The sequence below is a fragment of the Salvia hispanica genome, chromosome 3 (assembly GCF_023119035.1).
Source record: "Salvia hispanica cultivar TCC Black 2014 chromosome 3, UniMelb_Shisp_WGS_1.0, whole genome shotgun sequence".
NCBI classification, from domain to species: Eukaryota; Viridiplantae; Streptophyta; class Magnoliopsida; order Lamiales; family Lamiaceae; genus Salvia; species Salvia hispanica.
Window position 1 is genome coordinate 21,503,278 of NC_062967.1, and position 16,121 is coordinate 21,519,398.

At 37.6% G+C, this 16,121-nt stretch overlaps 1 pseudogene; it reads right to left on the reverse strand.

The window, feature by feature from the left end:
• Positions 1 to 122: 122 nt before the first annotated feature.
• LOC125209575 lies at positions 123 to 10,512 on the reverse strand (annotated as a pseudogene).
• Positions 10,513 to 16,121: the final 5,609 nt, after the last annotated feature.

Consider the following 16,121-nt stretch of genomic DNA (forward strand, 5'->3'; position numbering starts at 1 on the left):
TTAATCCACCATACAATTTGATGGGTTTGTTTTCTGGTCTTTGAATCATGTATTCCTTAAATCACTCAACACTATATAATATTATACAGTCAACCTATCATCCATAGTAAGTGCCTGTTTCTGAAACTCCAGAAGCTTTTTCCTTACCTGAGAATTAGTACTCATAAGTTTCCCAGTAAAGATAGATCTAGGTTGAGTTTCAAGCATTACCATCTTCTATGATGCAAGTTAGCTATTGAATTTGAAGTTTTAGATGTTAATCACTGGAAAAACTCAAGCCAAGTTATTAGTCTGACTGTCTGAGTGGTGTGTTAACAAGTGAAGAAATATCTATCTAAAAATAAATTTTCATCTTCTTCCACCCACAAGTTATCTACCAATTCTTGTTTACAGGTTTCTTCTCCTATTGTGTGTTCTGATATGGGTCCTGTATAAAGGTTGATTGACAGAAGTGTGTTGGAGCTGAATATTTGCGAGAGGTTTGGAGAGAGTAATGGTGGCGTCCCAGGGACTCATGGACCACCATTGGCTGACTCACCAAATTGCTACATTCAACCAGATCCACTGCAGTGTTCTGCACCAAGATTACTTTCTAAAAATCTTGTATCCAGCCCATCTGAAAGTTCTTGTTCCAAGCTACACTGGAAATATTCGACACGATAGCTTAGTTGGCACTCCCTTCTCCTAGTTTATGTAGAATCGTTGTATTAGTTGGGCTGTAGACTGCACCTAAATGCATCACTATGACTCCTTGGAGACCTTTCACCAAATGAGCCCTGCAAAAGACACTCGTTCCACAAGTTGCAACTTGAAGCAATCACATTGCATTGGTTGTTATAGTGGTCCAGGAAGGTTTCTGAGTTGAAGCTTTCGTCAATTAAATCTTCTTCTTCTCTACTACCAAAAGCTCTCTAGTCTAAATATGTCGACATCTCTGACTGTATACATTCTCCACTCTCTTATTTCTCTGTTTTATGTAAAATTGTAGCACTTAGATCTTTTAAATGTTAGATGCCATCTTTTGTCCTGGTGGAGTTGGTGCGGTGAACAATGGTTTGGAGAAGGCGACCGAGGATCTCGAACAGAGCAAGATGTTGTTGAATGCGGAGGTCGATGAACTAAATGCTCAGTTTCGCCGCACTGACGAACAAGTGACGCGGTCAAACCTGAACGCAATGCTCGAGGAGATGCGCGCAGGATTCGCATTGCTCAAACTCAAGACCAAAGCCCGACCTGAGGACGACGCTGCCTCGGAAAAATTCGGAGTCCAATTCAGCACCTATGGGTGGCAAATCGATGTTGCCCATGCCTACGTTCGATGGCACAGAATCCCTCGCATGGCTAGCTAGGGCAGAGCAATATTTTTTTAATCTCGGAAACCCCTTCCAAGAACCGGGTCGGCGTCGCCATGGAGGCACTGGCGTGTGCAGTTTCATGGTACCAGTTATTGCGGAAATGAGTTCCCAATCTCTCATGGGAACGGTTTGCTTGGGAACTAATGAAACGTTTCAGGGGCAACGGGGCTTTGGATGAATATGAAGCCTTTGCCGCAGTATGACACACCGGCTCCCTCGCCAAATATGTGGCTGCATTCAAGGCGCGACTCGCGCAGGTCTCGGACATTTCGTGTCATCAAACTTGGGGTTCTTTATGGCTGCACTTCGACCTAAGGTCCGTCTCCAAATGAAGGCCGTCAAGACCACCACTTATGAGGATGCCATCGAACTAGAACTGAACATCGACATGCTGGCATCGGCTCACCCTACAGGCGCTGACCGCCTATCCACTCCCCCACTCCGGCGTTCACGCATGCAGGACAATCAGGGCGGTCCTTCTCGAAGGGATATTCCCAATCCCCCTCCCAATTCTCATCCACTGGCTCTTCTCGACTTTTGTCCAAACGCTTCCGGAACGTATCACCATAGGAATATAGGAAGCATATCGCGGCTAGTACCTGTGTCAAGTGCGGCCTATAGTTCGGGCCGACTCACAGATGCCCCCCAAGACTCTCAACGTCCTTATCTGCGAGGACGACGAGGGGTGTTGGATGACTTTGAGCTTAAGGAGTTCACGGTGTTGGACGACGGAGTTGAGCCACAACTCTCTGTGTTGTCCCTAAATGGGCTGGATACATCCCATACTATGGAAGTATGAAACTATTTGGAGAAATCGACTCACAACAGGTCAAGGTAATGGTAGCAAGCCATTGTTTTATTACAGAGCAATTCGCGCAGCAGCTCCGGCTGTCGATTACTCCCACGACGCCCTATTCAGTAATGATGGGCGATGGAAGTACGCGTCGTGCAGCAGGGATTTGCCGGGGGTTTCCCTTATTCTTGGAGAAGGAGAGGTTTGTGGTGTCTTGTTATGTATTTCCCCTCTGGGACATCGATGTCATTTTGGGTGTCTCGTGGCTTGCTTTTCTCGGCAACGTCATTGCAAACTGGCAACACTCATCCATGGATTTCTAGATCGACGGCTGCCCCGTGTCAATTGAGGGCGACCCGACTCTAACACGCCGCGCTTGCTCCACCTAGGACCTCCAACGCCTCGAGGAAGACGACCACTGCTGGTTCCTCCATTTGGTAGAGGGAGAGGTAGTATCAGAGCCCTTTGGGATCAGCTCGAACATGCAGCAAACGTCCCGATCCCAACTGTTGTATCTGATTGAGGAGTTTCCCGCGATCACACAGGCCCTCGCGGGTTTTCCACTCCGCCATCGCACGGACCACCAAACACCACTCCTACCATGTACCGACCTCGTCTCCATTCACCCTTACCGATATAATCATTTCCAGAAGGACGAAATGGAGAAGCTCGTGTGAGAGATGTTGGCTTCCGGGGTGATTTAGCCAAGCACTACTAGCCCTTTCTCTAGTCCAGTCCTCCTTGTCCGCAAGAAGCATGGCTCGTGGAGATTTTGCATGGACTACCTGGAGTTGTATAAAAAGAACGGTACCCGATAAATATCCTATTCCGGTGATACAAGAATTGCTCGATGAACTACATGGTGCCAAGTGGTTTAGCAAGATCGATTTGAAAGCCGACTATCACTAGATTAGGGTAGCGGTCGACGATGTACCCAAGACCGCGTTTCGAACGCATTCTAGTCATTATGAATTCCTGGTTATGTTGTTCGGCCTCACCAACGCCCCGACCACGTTTCAGAGCCTTATGAACAACATTTTCAGACTAGCGTTGCGCAAGTTTGTCTTGGTTTTCTTTGATGACATCCTTGTCTATAGCACATCTTGGGCAGATCATATGCGCCACCTTTGGCGAGTCTTTGAAGCCCTACAATCTCACGCCCTCGTCGTCAACTCAAAGAAGTGTCTTCTGGGTAGGGACGACGTCGAATATCTTGGGCACATTGTGTCCTTCGAGGTAGTTAAAATGGACCCAGCTAAGATCTCGGCAGTTCTCCGCTGGCCGACCCCGACGTCATTGAAGTGTGTTCGCGGGTTCCTCGGGTTTACGGGGTATTACCGCCGTTTCATTCGCAACTATGGCAAAATTGCAGCCCCGTTGAAAATAGCTTTAGCATCAACACCCCCCCTTTGTATGCCGGTTTCACGAAGGACTTCGTTATTGAGTGTGATGCCTCAGGCCGCGGTCTAGAAGCGGTATTAATGCAGGAACGCCAATTGGTGGCCTACTTCAGCAAAACCTTATCCTCTCGTTGGTTGGCAAAATCTTCATACGAGAAGGAACTCAAGGCCCTCGTGCTCGCAATCCATCACTGGCGTCCCTACTTGTTGGGCCACCTTTTGTGGTTCATACGGTTCAGCGCAGTTTGCTTCAACTCCTGGCTCACCCCTTAGCAACTCCGACACAAAAGAACTGGCCGACGAAATTATTGGGACATGATTTCACCATCGTCTACAAGGAGGGCAAGCTGAATAGGGCGGCTGACGCGCTCTCCCGTAGAGATGAGGAGGCGCTGGTATTATCGGCCATTTCTCTTCCGTCTTGGCCTGAGTGGTCAACTATTCAGTCAACACTTTTCACGGACCCAGCTCTATCCACAATTAAATCTGAGTTGGAAGTTGGACGACCAACTTCTCTACACTATGAGCTGGTGCACGACACCCTTTCCTACAAAGGGAGGATCGAGATTCCCCCCACTCCCCATGGATACCGAGGCTGCTTGTGGAATTCCATGTCACACGGCCAGAGGACATTCCGACGCTTACCGTACATATCGCCGGATTACGTCAAATGTTTAGTGCTCGGAATGATGAAGCAAGTCACCAACTTCGTCGCGGCTTGCGCGACATGCCAGAGGCACAAGACTGAAACCAAGTCTCCGGCTGGTCTTTTGCAGCCACTACCGATTCTGGACCGAGTTTGGAAAGGTATTAGTATGGACTCCGTTTCCGGTCTGCCTAGAGCTGGGGGTATTGACTGCATTTTTGTCGTCGTCGACCGTCTATCTAAGTACGGACATTTCATAGGCCTTCGAAACTCTTTCACCGCCCGGCAGGTGGAGGAACTGTCACAGTGTAGTGGTTCGCCTTCATGGCATTCCAAGGTCGATCGTGTCAGATCGCAACCCTATTTTTCTCAGCTCGTTATGGAAGAAGTTATTCTGTGCCACAGGAACTGCGCTGAAGATGTGTTCCGCCTATCATCCCGAAAGGGATGGGAAGACGGAGGTGTTGAACCGTTTCGTGCAGACATACCTACGGTGCTTTTCATTCGACCGGCCGAAACAATGGAATAAGTGGCTGGCTTGGGCCGTGTACTTCTATAACACCAGCACCCATTCTTCAGCTTCCGGCATGACTCCATTCAAAGTGGTTTAGAGTCGCCCTCCACCAACTTTGCAGGCCTTCCTTCTGGGGGAGATTCGAGCTCAGGCCGTCGTAGATACTCTTCGCTCTCACGATGAGGTTTTGGAACTGCTGCACTATCACCTCCGCTGAGCACAAGAGAGGATGACGGTATCAGCCAACAAGCGGCGTCGAGACTTCGACTTCAGTGTGGGCGACGTGGTCTATTTGAGATTCCGTCACACCGTCAGTCCACCCTTTTCACTTCACGTAACAGAAAGTTGGCCCTGTGCTTCTTTGGGCCGTTTCAGGTCGAGGCTTGCATTAGCGCCATGGCTTATCGCCTACAGCTTCCCGCCTCGTCCCGCATTCACCCTGTGTTCCACGTCTCCCTCCTCAAACGTGCCATAGGGGATGCCATAGCAGAGGCCACGTTGCCCGACGGGCTCATCAGCACTGACCCTCCTTTTTTGCCGGATTTGTTGTTGGCAAGACAAACTGAACATCGGCGTGGAGAGCTCGTGGACCAAGTCCTAATCAAATGGGACGGGCTGGGGACCGATGAAGCCACGTGGATGGATGTGATGGATGTCAAGGGACAGGTTCCTTTAGTTTCATTTCTTCAGCCTTGTCCGCAAGGCTTTTTCGACGGGCGGTGCAGTTGATACGGTCGACGAGTGGAGAGTACACAACCGAGGAAGTAGAGGAGTAGTTTGGTCGGGTGAGATAAATTAGGAAGCAGTCGCAATAGAGTAGTACATCGAGCAGATCATGGAAGAAATTTCAGTTCCTATTTTTTATCCTATTTTCATGTAATTCAATTATTCTTCTGTTTTATAGTCTATTAATACTTGTAAGTTGAGTGAGATAGAATGATCTCTTAGGCGATCATTTATTTTGACGACTGTTGTCGTAGGCCTTAGTGTGAGGAGTGTTATTTCCCTTTTCGGTTCCCAACAATAAAAGAGTGTTCTTTCCCTTTATTTATTGTTAAAAACAAGTGTGGTGGTGTGTGATTAAGCGTGAGTTTTTGCAGCAGCGAGAGCATATCTCGTGCTCAAGTTCCGGTTGGCCTTTCACTCCTATCATGAGTTTTTATGGAATGGAACTTGTGTTGGGAAAGAGATGAGTTTCTTCGGGAGCCTTGGCGAATGAACGAATGTTGGTTTGTTGAATTTGTGTTGAAAATATCCGCCTTGTTTGAAATTCCTCTTTGCCTCGACTTTTGCTCGAGGGACTTGACCCGCGCTTTAGCTTGTTTTAGTTCGTCAATTAATTCCGTATTGCTATGAGGTTGTAGTTGATACATGTAGGTATTTTCGGAGATGGATCAAACTGAATTGGAGAAGGTTCTGGCATTATGATTTCTTGTCTCGGCCTGTTAGTGGAATAGAGCGGGCCTAGGCTGGGCTTAATGGTTCAATCAGGCTCCAAATGGGTTGTTTTATAAACTAGGACTGGCCCGGGCCCAAAACCCCAGCCTAGGACTGGCTCAGGCCCAGGACTAGCCTAAGCCCGACCCAGGACAACTCATTTATGCGATTAGTAGTAGTAAATCTGTTCCATATGCCATTTCAAAATTTTAAGTTTTCCATTTTTTAAATAACTTTTAAATGCATACAATCAAACAAGATTAATTCCTCGCTACACCTGAGTTATTTGACATAATTGATGAATTCAATTAATCAACGTACATCAAGACTTATAATAAATTTTATTTCCACAATTATAATGGTTAGTTGACTAATTTTTTTCTTTCAAGATTAATTGATCTTATTTTTAGATTTAATCATAATTTGCATAATTTTAGAGATTACTTGTTAACTAATAGTATTTCCTATAATTAATCGTGTACTTATGTTATAACAAATTTGATTTGTATTATTATAGAGATTAGTTGTTATTTAGTTTTCTTTTATAAAAAATATTTCCATAATTATAGGGATGGATTAGTTAATTAAGCGTATGCCTTACATATAAATATATATAAACTAAGAGGGTCATATTCTAATGCTTATAGCACCCTAATCCAAAATCAAGATCAAATCTTCCCTCTTAGATTTTAAATTGAGTGGATGAGATTAAATCTTACGAATTTCAATAAATAGTAGACAAAATATCAACAAAAGGGTAATATCGTCATTATGTTATCATATGATAATTTTCGTAAATGTTTTTTTCTATTAACATAGTGTGTTATAAATATCAACAATATGACATAAGAATATCAACACTAGTACAAGAAAATATCAATACATATTTATTGAGATTTTTACATGGTTTTATTGAGATTTTTTTGATGTATTTGTTGATAAAAATCTGGTTATCAACATTTACGAAAACTAAAATAAAAATATCAAATTTCATCATCCGAACGTCGTCGGAACATATGCAATTGACATCTCGTTGGAATCCTTATAAAATTATCTTTAATTTTATATATTTTTTGCAAAAAAATAATTTATTTCGAGAGAGTTACGTAAATTTAAAGTTTTAAGATGATTTTAATGAGAGGAATTGACATTAATACCCTCTAATTTTATTTATTAATTTCTTAATTAAAAATATAATCTATGTGGCATTATTTCAACCACTAGATCTTCTAATCTAATGTATAAGATTTAGTCTTAGTTTGAGATTGTTAATTAGTTAGCAATTGATCACTCCCCTAAACTATGAAGATTGTAGGGATGTCAATCGGGCCAGCCCATCGGGTTTCGGGTCAACCCTATTCGGGTTGCGGGTTAATCGAGTTGTGATTTTTTTGCGTTATAAAAATTCAACCCTAACCCTAAAAGCTCGGGTTTCGGGCTAGCCCATCGGGTTAATCAGGTTGCTATCGATAAAATTAACATGCGATCAATCCAATAAATAATGGTGAAAATTAGTTATATTTATATAATATAAAATATTTAGTTACGATAAATTGGAAATATATGCTTGAACTCAAACATAAACATGATCAAATACTAATATTGAGATTTATGCAAAATAAAACATAAACATCAAGAAATTTTAAAGCATGTTTTAGAAATTTTAATATAATATTTAGTGAATTTGAACTTTCTAATTATTTATCTATTATTATGTAATAAAAATTTATATAATTAATATATAAAATTGAAAGTTATTTTTTTAGTAATCTATATTGTAAAATAACCAATGAAATGTCGAATTAGAGTCAAACAAATAGAACGATCGAAATTTTATCGGGTTTCCGGGCCAGCCAATTGGGTTTTCGGGTCTGGCTCTAACGGGTTGTGGGTTAATCGGGTGTGGGCTTATTGGGCTGTGATTTTTTCAGCCCTAACCCTATAATTTGACGGGCTATTCGGGCCGGCCCACGGGTTGCGGGCTACATTGACATCCCCAGAAAATTGTATATTGTTTAAATTATTCTCTGTAAGATGGAGCCAGAGACATTGGAGAATGTTCTATATAGCTGTAGGATGTCGAGCAATTTGTGGTATTATTGTTGCAATTGATGGAACATTCATATGAGATGCTTCTTAGCCTGGGTGCTCATTTTGAAAGTTTGATACGAAGCTTTGGATAGCGATGTTCTTTGTGATTATGTGGACCGTTTGGGACATAAGGAATAAAATCACAATTCAAGAGTTTCAACCCAATTGGGAGTTCGAGAAGAAACACTTATTCTGGAGTTTGGCATTTGGACTCGGGGTCGGTGCCCACAATTCCCCTTCTCACCGGAACAAATGAATGATGAGTGGATTGAAGTTAGGGGTTGGAGAGAACCAAAGAGTCAAGAGCTCTTGACAGGAGATTGACAGCAAGACAAAAAGAACCAAGATAATGACTAAAAGGTAAGTAGAGCCGACTTCACTCCTTTGGCTGACCTTGCTTTTCTGCTTGCTCATGTATTGGTAGACGGAGCTTTCTCTTGGTGGCTTAAGTCTTGGGCGCGTCTGTTGGGTGTTGTGCTCTCTCTGCTTGTTTCTCTCCTTTTTTTTCTTTGATTTAGGGCTTTTTGTCTCTATGGTACCTGATTTGGCTAGGAAGTTGGTTTGTTTCTGCTTCGGGTTTATTGTTTTGTGTTTCTTTTTGGACGTGCTGGTGGTTGAACAATGGCTCGCCGCAACCATAGACTTGAGCATGTTTCTCATTAAAAAAACGTATATCATCGTTGCACACGTTATTGGGAAGTTGTTGAACAATCATGTTACAACATGGCAAACGATACAAACTTTATTTCCATTAAACTATTAAAAATGTGTTCTACATAATGAAGAATGTGTTATCTTCACTAATCCCTTGATAAATAGGGCTAGAAAAATGATCACAGTAAATTTACATCGCCAGAAACATTGCTAACCTCAATATATTGCTTAAATAAATTATATAATAATTTGATCACCGTATGTATTTAGTCGATTAAATGACATATAATATTTCTTATTTCACACGCATGTCGAAATCCATTTCTTTTGGAATAGAAGGAAAACCTAATGTGTTATAATATTTATATTACTTATACTGCATATAACTATCAAAATGATTGTATTTATAAAAAGTATGTTACCTTCTTCAATATGAAATATGTAGCTGGCATCTAACCATGCATATTAAATTGTAGCAATTTAAATTATAGTCTAATAACGTTTGTAAATGTTTCCAGTTATCCATCAAGGTTATCTTTCTCGAAGGATTCTCTGTAACTCTTCTTAATTAGAAAATGTCAATACTGTGGTGACACTTTTAATTATATATAATCAGCTTCGTTATCAGTACCTTTTTTGCTTCTACTGGCTCTAATCATGATTCTCTCCATGGATTGAGAATCATATTCTTTGCGGTGAAATGAAGAATGCTAGTGTTTAATTATATAGGCTTAATCCACTATATAATTTGATGGATATCGATCTTTAAACAATTTTCTGGACTTTGAATCATGTATTCCTAATGCATCACTGTGACAAGTCCAGTAATAGACACTCGTTCCACAAGTTGCAGTTTGAATGCATTGGGTGTGATAGTCGTGGTACAGAAAGGTTTCTGAGTTGAAGATTTTGTTAGTTAAATCTTCTTCTTCTTCTTCTTCTTCTTCTTCTTCTTCTTCTTCTTCTTCTTCTTCTTCTTCTTCTTCTTCTTCTTCTTCTTCTTCTTCTCCTCTACCAAAACGCACTTTGATCTTTTAAATGTTGGATGCCATATATATTTTGTCCCGGTGGAGTTTTCATGGAATGGGATTTGTGCTGTGAAGAGATGAGCTTCTTCAGGAGCCTTGATGAATGAATGTTGGTGTTATGAACTTGTGTGGAAAATATCTTCGTTGATTTAAATTCCTCTTTGCCTCAACTTTTGCTTAGGAAAGATGGATCAAACTGAGATTGAAGGTGCATGCATTGTGTATTAATGGTTTTGCTTCTTGTCTTGTCTCTGTCATTTTTTCGATTTTATATCGTTGTCTGATCTACCTAGAAGCTGCATCTATCCTCAATTAGACCATTTTATCAAATTCTAACACCTACAAAATGAATAATCAAAGCAAAAGTGAGAAAAGGTAATGGACCTTGACTAGACATTGCCATATTGTGCATGCAAGTGCAAAATGAAATCTTCCTAATGTTTAGTGAAGGGATATTTCTTCAATTCTTGGCCGGCCTTGACAACCCGGAAAGCCTTTCGATTCTCTCCCAATTCCTCCACTACTCTCTTGAGCTTGTCGTCCTCCTCCTTTGCTCCACGCGCCCTTCCTATAACCGCGGCATCTCGTTTCCATTCAATTTTTCCAAGGGGAAACAAGACAAGATGATCATCAATCACAACTATTCTATTCTCTGATATCAACTCCATTTCTATTACCTTTTCACAATTCTTTTCATAATTTGGATTTTCATTTTCTTGCTTGGAAAACAGTAGCCTCATAATTTACCGGGTTAAGAAGATTTCAAGGAAAACTAATTGTTGATGGGAGGGGAGAGATTAATATCAAATCCTAATAACTATTTAAATTTACTTAACAAAAGCTTAATGCTAGTCATAAATATAAATGATCAGTATTATTTTTGTGTAATTAAACTATTTTTGTGAAAAGCCTAACTCGACCCAACTACCCACCCCCTTATTTTGTGAAACCTAACCACCCCACCCTATCGCCTAAGGACCTCCACGCTGACGCCTTCGGCTCTCCACACTCAGACTTGCCAGCAAACACTACATGGCGAAACATATGCAAGAACAAACACTATTGCTTGCATATCTAAATTTAGTTAAAATATGGATATAATTCAAAATAATTCAATATGTAGATGATGATTAGGGTGTGACTCTTAAATTGTAGAAAGATATGCAATAACAAACATTAATGTATAGGAAATCTACACGTTCTATTACCCACATCTTCAACTATGAATAGCCATGTAATAAACTGTGAAAACATATAGTAAAAATTATTAGTTTACAAAACCATAGCTAGTAAAAGAGAGACAAAATGAAAATTCAAGGCTCTATCATAGTGTCAGTAGTTTTAGTTTTGTAGTTATTATTGACGTACTAAATGTGATAGTCAATTTCACAGTTTCCTAATATTCTATTTGTAGTATTGACTGTGTTAAATTGTGGACTAATATAACTTAAAAATCTAAATGATAAAGGCTTTGATAAAAGCATGGAAACATGGGATAGCATCAAACGACAAGTCAAGTCTTGATCCCACTAGGGGATTGGACTTTGAGCCAAACCTTGATATTGAGGCCGAACAAGGCCCCGATGAATCTGGAGGTCCAAGGAAACCTTAAAGCATTATCCGGACCCGGCCAAACTTCCCATAAAAATCAAGGGATGGATGAGCATTGATCACGTGGACTACCCCAACATCTCAGGGGTGGAATCCCCAACGGGCAAGGGCAAAAAGTTTGAAAAAGAAACGACTACAAGACAAACAAAACATGTCCGTCGATGTAGACATTTTGGTTTCGACGGACGTGTCTTCTTCGTTTTGCAGTTGTTTATTTACCAGGCTTCCTGCCCCTGCCCGTCGAGTACACCGCCCCCGAGATGGTGAGGTTGTCCACGTGATTGATAATGATCCATCCCTTGTTCTTCACGGGGAGTTTGGCCGGGCACGACTATGCTTTGAGGTTGCCTAGGACCTCCAGATTTATTGAGACCTTATTCGGCCCGGATATCAAGGCTTAGCTCAAGGTCAAATCCCCTAGTGAATCAAGACTTGACTTTTCATTGATGATGCAATTGCATGGTTCCATTCTTTTATCAAAACATGTATTTAGAGATTTAAATTATTTTAAATCACAACTATAACAAAGTCAACTATAAAGAACTACAAACAAAATATTAGTAAGAAATGAAAATTTGACTATCAAATTTAGTACATAATGTAATTAATTACCTCACTGATGTCACGATTGGGCATTGCTCCGTATCCAGTTATGTTGAACACAGTTATGGAATTAGCCGTCAATATTAACCGCAAAACTAAAACTAATGACACTATGATAGAGCCTTGAATGTTCATTTTGTCTCTATGTTACAAGCTAGAGTTTTGTAAACTAATTTTTTTTATAGTATATGTTTTTTCACAGTCCATTACATGAGTATTTATAGTTGAATGTATGTACAATTCATGGTTTATGGAACATGTAGATTTTGTATACATTAATATTTACTATTTACTATTTACATATTGATTTATTTTGTATTATATCCTATATTTTAACTAAATTTAGATACGAGAGCGATAATGCTGCCATGTGAAAAAAGAAGATGTGAGATATTAATAATTTAAGAGTCACAACAAGACAAGAGTAGAAATCAAAGTCAATAATGATTCAAAATCTTTTAATAAGATTAATATTAAATCATTATTTTTAGTCTTAATCTTTTTCAAACCATCATAGCATCATCATGTACTATAACCTGACTTTCTTTCCAAATTAACCCTAGAATCAAAATTTTCTAGTTAAACATATACTCCTAGTACTACTTATTAGTGGGAAACTAGTTGGAGTTATTTAGTGAACAAGAGGAATTGTGTTTATATATATTTTATTGAGCTGAAGAAATCAAGAAATAGATTAATGATAATAATAAGAATGAGAATAAATAGAATGCATAGGAGAGAGAGAAGGGACCTAGTTTTGTGACGGTCGGTGGCATCCGACCTGATCCATGGTTTCAAAGCACACTAACAATAAGTATTTTACAAGTACATCAATAAGAGAGGTGGCGACGAAAACAGAACAAGTGTTTACAATTGGGGAGGCGCAGTGGACAAACTCTAACCCTCGAATTAAATGTGAATATATATAACATTCATAAAAAATTGATTTATCTATTATTATTATAAACCACATATACACTAGAATTCATGATACAATAGAATTAGTTAATGATTAATTAATGTTAATCAATTAAAAAAATATGTAAATGCATTCTACATTAATTGTTATAAAGATCATGCCATAAGTGGGAGAGTAAAAAAAGTGTTTTCTATTAATGAATTTCTACATCTTTAACTGGCAGTTTCACATACTATAATCTTACAATATATTTGATGAAATTTAAAACATAAATTACCATTAAGCAATGCAATTAAGGTTTGAATGATTTCTTCACACGACTTTTATATATAATCTCATGATACATTTAATTAAACTACACATAATATATAAAATAAAAAGGAATCTTAAAGTTACATATGCATCTAAACTATCAAAATGTCATTATTTATGATAATTTTAAAAAGTAACAGCTAAAAAATAAAATTAAGTTAACCTGGCTGTAGTTTTAGTCATCTTGGTATTCAGAGTAGGCTTCTCGATCGGAAGGTATTCCATTGGTTACGAAACTGAAAAAGATGAGAGAGAGAGAGAGAGAGAGAGAAGAAGAAGAAGAAGAATTTGCATCTTTTGTATGAGTTGTATACATCATATATATATATATAGGGGTCGTGTGTGTTCTTGTTGAACAAGGAAACGAGTTTGGTTTGGGAATTAGTATTATTTATTAAAACCCTAAATTGTCTTCATAAAATTATTTTTAAGTACTTTATTTTTGGGCCTAGCTTATATGAGAAAATTTTCCTAGTATAAACTTACTAATTTGGCAATAGACGGCGTGTAATATTTAAATAATTGTAATCAATTATATATAATATGGAAACTAAATATACCTCAAATATGGAAACTTTCTTTATTTTTTTGGTATTAACTTAAACTTTATTAGCATATTAACTAATTAATTAATACATAAAAGTAATTAAAGAAAATTTCCAAATGAGAAAAATAAAATGTCAAAGGTGGAAGAAAATTTAAGGCGACAAAAACTTACTGTATACAAAAGGAATTTTTAGATGCATCAACAATTTCAATAACATATAAAATATTTAAGGCGACAAAAACTTACTGTATTTTCGATACATATTGTCATATTGATATGCTAAGAAAATTTAAATTATGGCCATAATCAATTAATAGACTAAAATGATACTCTTGTGATATTATGCTTTTGGCCAAAAACATATTATATAGCGCAAAATCATGTCTAAACTTAAATAAAGTAATCAATATGGAATGCAGCCGATTTTATGCAAGAATAGACTACAATATATATGGAGTTAAATGCTGTGAGATTTAAATCATAAATATGAAACAGTTATTTCACAGTTTATAAAGAATTAAATATACTGTGTTTAGAAACACAGCAGGCCATGCGGTGGTTAAAAGTTAAAACGCGTCTGTTTACATACAAAACGCATTCGTTTAAAAAACAGCAATACGTATCTCATTCTCTTGTTTATTCAATTTTACCTCATTTCTTTGATTAAATTATTTCAGGTGGCCCACGGCCGCTTTTATATTATACATGCAATACTTATTTATTTTATTTTACAATCATGATTTTTACAATTTTTATTAAATCCAATACACATACATACACTTGTTGTAGTTTTTGTTATTTTCCAGTGGACCATACTCTATATTCATAAGCTATCAAAAAACAGTATGCAATGTTTCCTTTATTTTTAAAATAATAGAAATATTGACCCCTAATATTATGAAATTTTTAAAAAATTTATTTTTTCCCACGAACTTTAAATTCGACAAATAACATCATGAACTTTATTCGTGACGGTTATTACCCACCACAACGATTCAGGATTCACGATTTCGTTATAATAGATGTATTCGAATTCAACATCCATATCATTTTAAAGTAGTCGGAATCCGTCGCGGTGGGATATAACAACCACGGATAAAGTTCGTGATATTATTTGTCAAATTAAAAATTTATGGGAAAAAAATAAATTTTTTGAAATTTCAGTATATTAGAGGCCAATATCCTAAAAAATATATATAATTCAATTATAAATTATAAATTAAAACACTTATGAATTTCGACCATGTACAGTAAATTGTTGCCATAAATTTATAAATTGTACTACCATTCATTTGGTTTATATTTATATTTTATGTTTTGAACTTTTCTGTTCTTAAATATTCGAAGTTTAGTTTTATTCTGTAAAATGTACATACTACTATCATTTATTATATCTTTGAAAAATGAATTAAGTTGTCGACAGATTAATGAAATAAAATTATTTCAATGTTTGTGTGTTGTTGCATCAATAACAAAAATTACAATATTTGTTTGTATCTTGAATTTAATAAATAATGTTATACATCATGATTCTAAAATAAAATAAATAAATATTGCATGTATAATATAAAAGCGGCCGTGGGCCACCTGATGATTTAATCAAAGTAATTGGGTAAAAATGAAAAGAATGAGACAATGAGAAGCGTATCGGTATTGCTGTGTTTTATATGGATGCGTTTTGAATGTAAATGTATATGTTTTAACAGAGCATGGCCTGCTATGTTTAAAATTAGTAATTCAGTACTTAATTGCTAATTATAATTAAATAATAATTTTTAGATATTCAAACTAAGAGCTTAAATCATCAGTTCCAATATGTCCCAAAATGTGATAATTTTAAGAGTATTAAGCTCAATTTATAACAAATTAAATTAGTTGTAATTAACTTTTGAAAAATATCACATAACTTTAATCGCATATAACTTTATCGATTTAAATTATTTTTTCACACAACATATATCAAATTAAAGATAATTTCATAAGGATTATAATGAAATCTTACTTGCATATGTTCCGATGTCAAAATTTAAAAAAAAATTCAAAAAATTTTAATTTTTTCGTACAGCTACAAATGTCAACATAGTATATAAAATATGTCAATATAATACAGGTAGAATGTCATTCTTGAAGCAATGTGTTGACATTCTCAAAGCATTGTGTTGATATTTTCAAAACACTATATTGACATTTTTTATCCAAAACCCTAATTTG